The sequence below is a fragment of the Vombatus ursinus genome, unplaced genomic scaffold (genome assembly GCF_900497805.2).
Source record: "Vombatus ursinus unplaced genomic scaffold, bare-nosed wombat genome assembly UNPS02014991.1, whole genome shotgun sequence".
In the NCBI taxonomy this organism is placed as follows: domain Eukaryota; kingdom Metazoa; phylum Chordata; class Mammalia; order Diprotodontia; family Vombatidae; genus Vombatus; species Vombatus ursinus.
In genome coordinates this window covers 17,999-26,196 of record NW_020954769.1, presented here as the reverse complement: position 1 = coordinate 26,196, position 8,198 = coordinate 17,999, and positions in this window count along the sequence as shown.

Sequence of the window (8,198 nt, the reverse complement as noted above, 5' to 3'; positions counted from 1 at the left end):
GGAGGAGGAGGAGGAGGAGAAGGAGGAGAAGGAGGAGAAGGAGGAGAAGGAGGAGAAGGAGTCTTTTCCTTATCTGCAGAAATTTATGGCATTATGATACTAGAGACTAAATTTGTGATTAAAGTGTAATCTGTTTGATGTGTATTTCTAAAATATGATTTGGGTATCATTTGAATGTTTTTATATATACTTAAATCTCTTAGTGAGTTTTTTGGGGTACAGCTCCCTAGGATCGTTAAAAGACTGAAATTTGCATACAAACAGCACCCAGACCCCTCTCTTACCTTTTCCCTTCCATGGAGAGTGAAAGATTTATTGACTTCCCTTACTAGAGAATGCTTGGTCAAACAGAACTGAAGCCAGTTTGAAAATTTAATCTTCAGTGATTCTAAGAGTAAAGGGGTTTTTGTTCGAAGTGTTCAATTCTTATAAGATGCTTATGAACCTCTTAGTTTAGCAATTAACTCTCCAGTTTGGAAAAAAAAAAGACTTGTTTAAATGAGAAAGCAAAGAATTTGGGAGAAGACAAAATTTCATTTAGGAGGGTGGTTTTACCTTTCTACTTGGGCAGCTAGATGGTGCAGTGGTTAGAATGCCGGACCTGGACAAGTCACTTAAACCTGTTTGCCTCAGTTTCTTTATCTTCAAAATGAGCTGGAGAAGAAGATGGTAAACCACTCCAGTATCTCTGTCAAGGAAACCCCAAATGTCTCCATGACTGAAATGACTGAACAGCAACAATGAATATACTTAAAGGACTCATAATAGCTAAGATTGATTAGAAGCTTTAGAAGTTCTCTTGTGCCAGTGAAAACAATGTCAAATGGTCAAGCAAAAATGATGGTCCTGACTGATACATTTTAAAATTGAGCTTAGTAGAGAACAAGACTAGAAAAGATGGAGCAAGGTACCGAGCCTCCTCCAGAAGGTGAGGGGAATAAATAGGGGAAAATGAGAAATTTATATGATAACTTTATTAGATATGTAAAAGGAATAGCAAATTGTACATAATAGATTTACAGTTTCATGTGAAATCATCCTTTTTTATTATACAATGTTATGGAAATGCTTGTTTTATTCCATAAATTATTTATAATTTATAAATAAATACATTTAATAAATTATTAATAAATTACTTATAAAAATAAAATTAGATATATAATTTTCCTGAAGTCCTACTGTATTTTAATTCAAAAATACAAATAAATGAGTCCATGGAATTAGAAGTTTAAGAGCTAATACTCTAGTAAATTTGGATAAACTATTTAACTAAAAAAAAAAGAATATCCACTGAAGAATTTCATACAAATGCCTATATACATAAGCTTTGAGTATGTTTTAGTAATTGTCTATACATTCTCAAATTGAGATGGGGATTACACATATTGAATTGCTCTAATAGTTCCAAAGAAATTTCTAAATCATATCCTGTTTGAGGTACTTTTCTGATAATATCAAATAATGGATGGACTCATTTTATAGGTTAGTTTATCAAGGATCCTTTTGACAATCTTACCCTAACCCATAAACTTCACTTTCTATATCACGTACAGAACTTAGACAAGGTAGAAAGAACAAATGGTATGTGAAAATTGAAACTCTCAAACCTTTTAAATGAGTTGCAAGAACCCTGTTCTGATGTTCTTTTTTTAGCCCTTCTGTTTTAAGGTTAATACCAAAGGACTTTCACCATGTGAAATAATTATTGTTAGGCCAACATGATTAGGCTGGGTCAGATCTTATTATTCTAAATTTTTTCACTATCAAGTTTGAGCAGCATTACCTAGGGAATCACTGGAAAGGGGGCAATGGATGACTTAGAACTTGGCAAGTGGATCTATTGGGAAGAAACACCTTTGCCCAATAAACAAGATACAAAGACCCATCTCAACATAAGTGGGCCAAACTGGACAAGTTGGGAATTGTGGTATAGGACAGACACCTTTGATCCAGAATTACAAGGAAAAATGTTTCTCAGAAGCAGACAATTTCCCAAAATGGACAGCTAAACTCAGGACATTGAAACAAGATTTTGTTGTTTAATCATTTCCAATTCTTCGTGATCCCATCTGAGGTTTTCTTGGCAAAGACACTGAAGCAGTTTGCCATTTCTTTTCCAGCTCATATTACAGATGAGGCAACTGAGGCAAATAGAATTAAGTGACCCGCTCAGGTCACATAGCTAGTAAGTATCTGAGGCCAGATTTTAACTCAGGATGAGGAGTCTTCCTGACTCCAGGGACCGCACTCTTTCCCAGGGGTAGGGAACATGTGGCATTCTAGGTCCTTAAGTGCAGCCTTTTGACTAAATTCAAATTTTACAGAACAAATCCTTTTATTTTTATTAATATATTTAAATTTGTCTTTTATATTTTTATTTTATTTTTAAAATGAATGTGTTTAAAATACCAAAGAATAAAATCAGTTTCAATGAAATAATCCTCCCAGACTGAACAGCACAATTAGAATATTAGTAAGCTATAAGGACTAAATTGACGGCCACTATGCTCATTATTTAGTTCAAACTTCTCCCGCCTGACTGGTGCCACTACCACAAGAGGCTGGTTGGTGAGAGTTTATGGGGGTTGATTACACCAGTCTGTTATCAGCTTTTGATAACAGTGCACTGTGATTCTGTTTGAAGTGGAATTTGTGAAATAGTTGCACAGCTTGACCATATTTTTTTTTAATTCTGTCTGCTTAACAGACCATCATGCCAAAGAAGACCAAGAGAATGCTGAAGAAAGAAAACAGATTTTTTTTTTAATGAGGATTGGGAATTGCAATATTATCTTATTTCTGCTAAAGATAAGATGATTTGCTTGCTTTGTGGTACTGCAATATCAACACTAAATCTACTCAATGCTCATCAGCATTGTAACACTCATAAGGACCACAAATGTTTTAATTAGAGGGAGAGGCATGAGAAGTCGTACTGCCAAAATTAAAAGATGAAAAGTAAAAGCAAAGACAGTTCTTTCAAGCAGCAATAAGACCTGGAAATAATGCCACTGAAGCATTTTACAAAGTAGCTTATTTACTCAGGGAAAAAAGGGAAGTCATTCAGTGATGTAGAAATTGTGAAAGAATGCATTATCAAAGTTGTAGGATGCTTAGACTCCGATAACGTTTCAAAGTACAAACAACTGACTCTTCCAAGGAGAATCACAACTGATCAGCAGCATGAATTAGCCTTCAACTTAACTGAACAACTTCATTCAATACTTCAAAAGGAAAATATACTATTCAATCGCTTTGAATGAATCAACTGATACTACTGACTCAGTGCAGGTTGTATACTTCATTCAGGTCGTAACAGAGGATTTTCTTTGCTATGAAGAGTTATTCACTTTGGGTACTCTTGTGAAGTGAACATAGAGAATGGATATTTTGGACAACTTTCAAGGTAAATGTCATGAAATTGAATGAAATTGGTAAATTTAGTGAGTGTGTGTACACACCGTGCACCTTCAATGGCAGTAAAACATGAGGGGTTTATTGCACAGATTAGAAAAAGTATAAACAGATCCAGATGCTCTTATTTCTTCTCATTGAAATCTCTGTGCAAAAGCTACTATTTTAAGTGATGTTTGCAACAAGTAATAAATATTGTTAACTATATTCCTGCAAAGGCAACATGGCATTATCAGTTTCATAACATGCTAAAGTTAAACAATGAGGTGTTCAGTGTGGATTTGCTATATCATTCTAAAGGGCATTGGTTATTGCAGGGACAAGTGTTAGCAAAAATTTTATCTCTGCGAGACCAGATGGTTAAATTTTATGAAGAGAATCAGCAATGTGAATTATTGAAAGAAGATTTCTATAGAAATACTGCATTTCTGTGTGATATCATGTCAAATCAAAATGACCTGAACATTTCTTTGCATGGTAAAACTAAGTCTATATATGACATGTGGGAAAAAAAAATCCAAGCATTTAGGAAAAAAAAAAGCTATCTTTTTCAAAACACTTCTTCAAAAGGAAATTCTGGATGAACATTTTCCCCAGTTAGCAAAGGTCATTGATGAGCAGGATGATATATTCGAATCATCTGAAGAATATGCAGCTATTATAGACCTATTAATTGGAGAATACAATGAAAGGTTCACTGACTTCGAGAATCATGAAATCACACTCAAATTAGCATTTCAGTCTCACCTAGTTGATGTCACCAAGGCACCTAAAGAACTACAGATGGAATTGATTGAGCTCTCAGTAGATGGCATTTTAAAGTCATTGTTTGATGCTAAGAAAGATCCAATTGAAATATGGAAAGATGCAGTAGAATACCCACGCCTTTCGCAACATGTCTGAAAAATGTTTTCTTGCTTTTCAACCACTTATTGTTGTGAATCTACATCCTCCTATCTAACCCAAATCAAGATGCCCTTAAGGACACAAATGACTGATACCCATCTAGTGGATCAACTGAAACTGCAGATTTCCATACTGTAACCAAACATTCAAATGCTTTCCAACAAAAGGAAACACAACAAAGTCATTAAAAGGTTAGTTAACTTTAAAATTAAATTTTCATTTTTTTAATTAAGTACATAGTAGTTAGATTCATTTTTAAGGATATCTAATTGAAGTTTCTTGACTTCGGCCTTATTTGATTACAGCTAAATATTAATACAGCCTTCCAACATGAAAAGGTTCCCCACCCCTGCTCTATCCACCCTGCCACTAGCTGCCCATGGAACAAAACACATACTGTCTAAATGGATATTGAAATACTTGGCTGGTTCCTTTTTTGTCTTCCTAATTATATAGTTATGTTGATTATCTTTTATTCCTTACAGTGCCCTGAGCCTTTTGGAAAGGTACCTAGGAGCCAGACTGAAGACAAAAGCAGAAGTTAAAATCCAGGTCCCCTTTGTCCTAGTTCTTTGTAAAATTAGTGGTAATAATGCCCCACAGAAAAATGCTGCCCTTGAAATATCCACACTTCTAAGTGGGGCATTTTTGTCAAACACTCACCATTATTCAAAACAATAGCTCCAGAAGTTGTGTATGGTAAAGACTAATTTTTTTACTCATTATGGTGCTCCATTCTTGCCAAGAGGTTTGCTTAAGTTTGCCTTTCTGATTTATTGCAGTATGATTGACTGATGCTTGTCATTTAGTCTGTAAGAGAATGTTTTGGATTTTGTATGACTTGTAATCCATTTTTGGTTTTTTGGTTCATCACCCTTCAACCTCATTGAAATAAAGTTCCTATTCCGATGTATAATCAACAGCCTTATTGTAATATACAACATAGAGTTTGAAAAAAAAAAAACCTTTATCACTGACTCCCAAGTAAAAATACTGACCAAGCAATTGCCAGAAGACAAGAGGAAGAAGAGGGCCTTAAAAACTTAACAAACAGAGCCACAGAATTGTCCAAATTTAATGATACTGAAATATCAAAGGGGGAAATAGGAACCACAATCATTTCATGCTATCCTTATGGACTAACAATGTTGAAATTCCCCAATCACCTGGTGGACCAATATTAGAAAGTCCCCAATCCCTGTGAAAGGCCACAGTAAAGTAGATGGTCCCATCCTTTGTTGGACCTGGCAGTTTTATCTACCACGACTGCTTTCACAATGGTAACAATAGTTGGTCTCTTCCTCCTTATCTCCTGCCCTTGAACAAGGAATGTTCTCTTATTCTGATAACAAATCCTGCCCTGTGCAATCCTAGTACCCCCTTTTCTCCCTTGACTGAAGTCCCTCTTTCTCTACCCCTCCCTCTCCCATGAAATGTTTTCCTTTTCTAGCCTAAGTTGCTATGGAATGCTGCTGATTGGCTGTGTGCTCTAATTGGGCCTCAAAGGTTATAAAAACCAAATTGTACCCCAGGAGTATGAATTTGCTCTTAGCAAGAGCAGACTCCTTAGCATGCTAATATATTTCTTTACTTTCTTTTGCCTCCTACATAGGCACGAGCAGCACGGTGGCATGAAACGCCCCCTCCCCCTTGATAATCCACCCTCTGATGATGGGTATTCCTCTCCCAAGAGGTTTGGCCTCCTATGTTTGACCCTACAATAATCCAACATCTGATGACCAGTATGTTTCTCCAAAGAGGTTGAGAGAAGCCCCCAATGTTGTACAAAGGCCTGGAGGAGGGAGGTAGGACTTCCTAGTTGAGCAATATCCCAGTAGGCCAATTTGGCTAGATTGAAGAGTACAAGAATGGAAATGGTACAAGAATTGGAAAGGTAAGCTCAAGTCCAATTTTGGACTTGCAGTTGCGAACAGGAGTTTGCATTTCATCCTAAAGGCCAAAGGGAGCCTGAACTGTGCTTTAGGAATATCCCTTTGGCAGGTCTGTGGAGATTGAGCGGCAGACCCCTGAACTCACCCTCCACTGATTTCACTGGGCTACACTGAGCAGGAATTTCACAGAAGCCAACAAAGAAAAATAAATAAATAAAGGTGCTTAGTCTAGATGTTTCCTTTGCCTTTATCAGATTCTGCCTTTCATTTAATTTGTATGTGTACATTATGTGTTAATCTCTGAGTAGTTCATAAGCTCCCTCAGAGAAGGGCCTGAAATCACTTTTCATCTTTGTAACTCAACCTCTCACCCCTCCCCCAGCTCACCCACCCACCCAAGAGGCTTGGAAGCCAGCAAGACACACATTCGAGTTCCATTGCTGATACAGAATGGGCTATGTGACCCTAGGCAAGACACTCCACTTCCCAGGGATCTAAGCAACTTTCTAAGACCCTAAGTTTCGGGCAGCTAGGTGGAGCAGTGGATAGAGAGTCTGGCCAGGAGTAAGGAAGACTTATCTTTCTGAGTTCAAAACCCGCCTCGGACACTTACTAGTTGTGTGACCCTGGACAAGTCATTTATCCTTGTTTGCTTCAGTTTCCTTATCTGTAAAATGAGCTGGAGAAGGAAATGGCAAACTACGCCAGTATTTCTGCCGACAACCCTAAATGAGGTCACGAAGATTTGGACATGACTGGAAAACGAGTGAATAAGCCTCTAAATTGCAGAGAAGGAGTCAACCTACATTGGTGGAGGGCGTTTCATTCCCAAGGAACTTCTTATCTGAGTGAAATCATAGCTTCATTCTGTGCCCAGTACCTACCACAATACGGTGCAGGTGTTTGGGACCTGGGGGTAGGGTCTAGTCTGCGCTTTGATTAGTACGGGGGCATTTCCATTAGAATCTCCCCAGCACAAGGGCAGATTGAGTCAGCCCTGCTGAGGGACCCAAGTTTTCTTCAATGCAAATCCAGCCCTCTCTATCTAATTATTCTCATTAACTGTTTCCTAGCCTTCGGAATGCTTCTTGAAATGTGTCTGTTTTAGGTGGCAGCGTGCCCCTGGGGACTGGGCATTGGCCTGGGGGTCCTTGATTCCCAGGCTCAGTGCTGAGCTCAGGCCTGCTCTGGGGCGGAGCATGTTCATCCTCTCTCTAACTCGAGTATCCTCCTGGCCTGCTTAAAAACTAAGGCGAAAGTAAAAAAAAAATTGGGGGGGGCGGGGCAGAGTCAAGATGGCAGAGTAAAAGCAGTGACTTCCTTGAGCTCTCCCCCAAACCCCTCCAAATACCTATAAAAAATGGCTCCAAACAAATTCTAAAGCAGCAGAACCCACAAAAAGACAAAGTGAAAGAAATTTCCAGCCCAAGACAACCTGGATGGTTGACTGGAAAGGTATATCGCGCTGGGTGGGGAGAGGAGCGCAGTTTGGCGTGGGCATGCAGGCCACAGCAAACCTGAAGCAGGCCTCAGAGGACTGAATCAGGGGCAGCTGTGGCGGTTTCCAGAATCTCAACCCATGAACACCAAAGACAACTTGGAAGGTCAGTGGGAAAAGTCTGTGTCTGAGGTGAGAGAGAAGCTCCAGTCCCCGAGCTCAGCCCCAGGGCAGAGGGTGTCTCCTGAGCTTCCAGCTCACAGACTGAGGGGGAATCGAGTTGCTGATCAGAGGGGGATTGCAGGGATCTCTCTGCTGGTGCAGGATTCTCTTGCTTTGCCCATGCTTGGATCTGGGTCACAGTTCTGGCTGGCGGTCCTGGGGCGAGGAGGAGTGCTGGCATGTTGGAGGTTGTACTGGCGGTGGAGAGGAAACCCTCCTCAGAGTTTCAAGACAGAAAAGAGTGCTTATGGTCACTCATAGACCAGAGCACAGGCCAGGAAAGGACTGAATACCTCACCCTTGATCATAGTGTTGCAGTCTGAGAG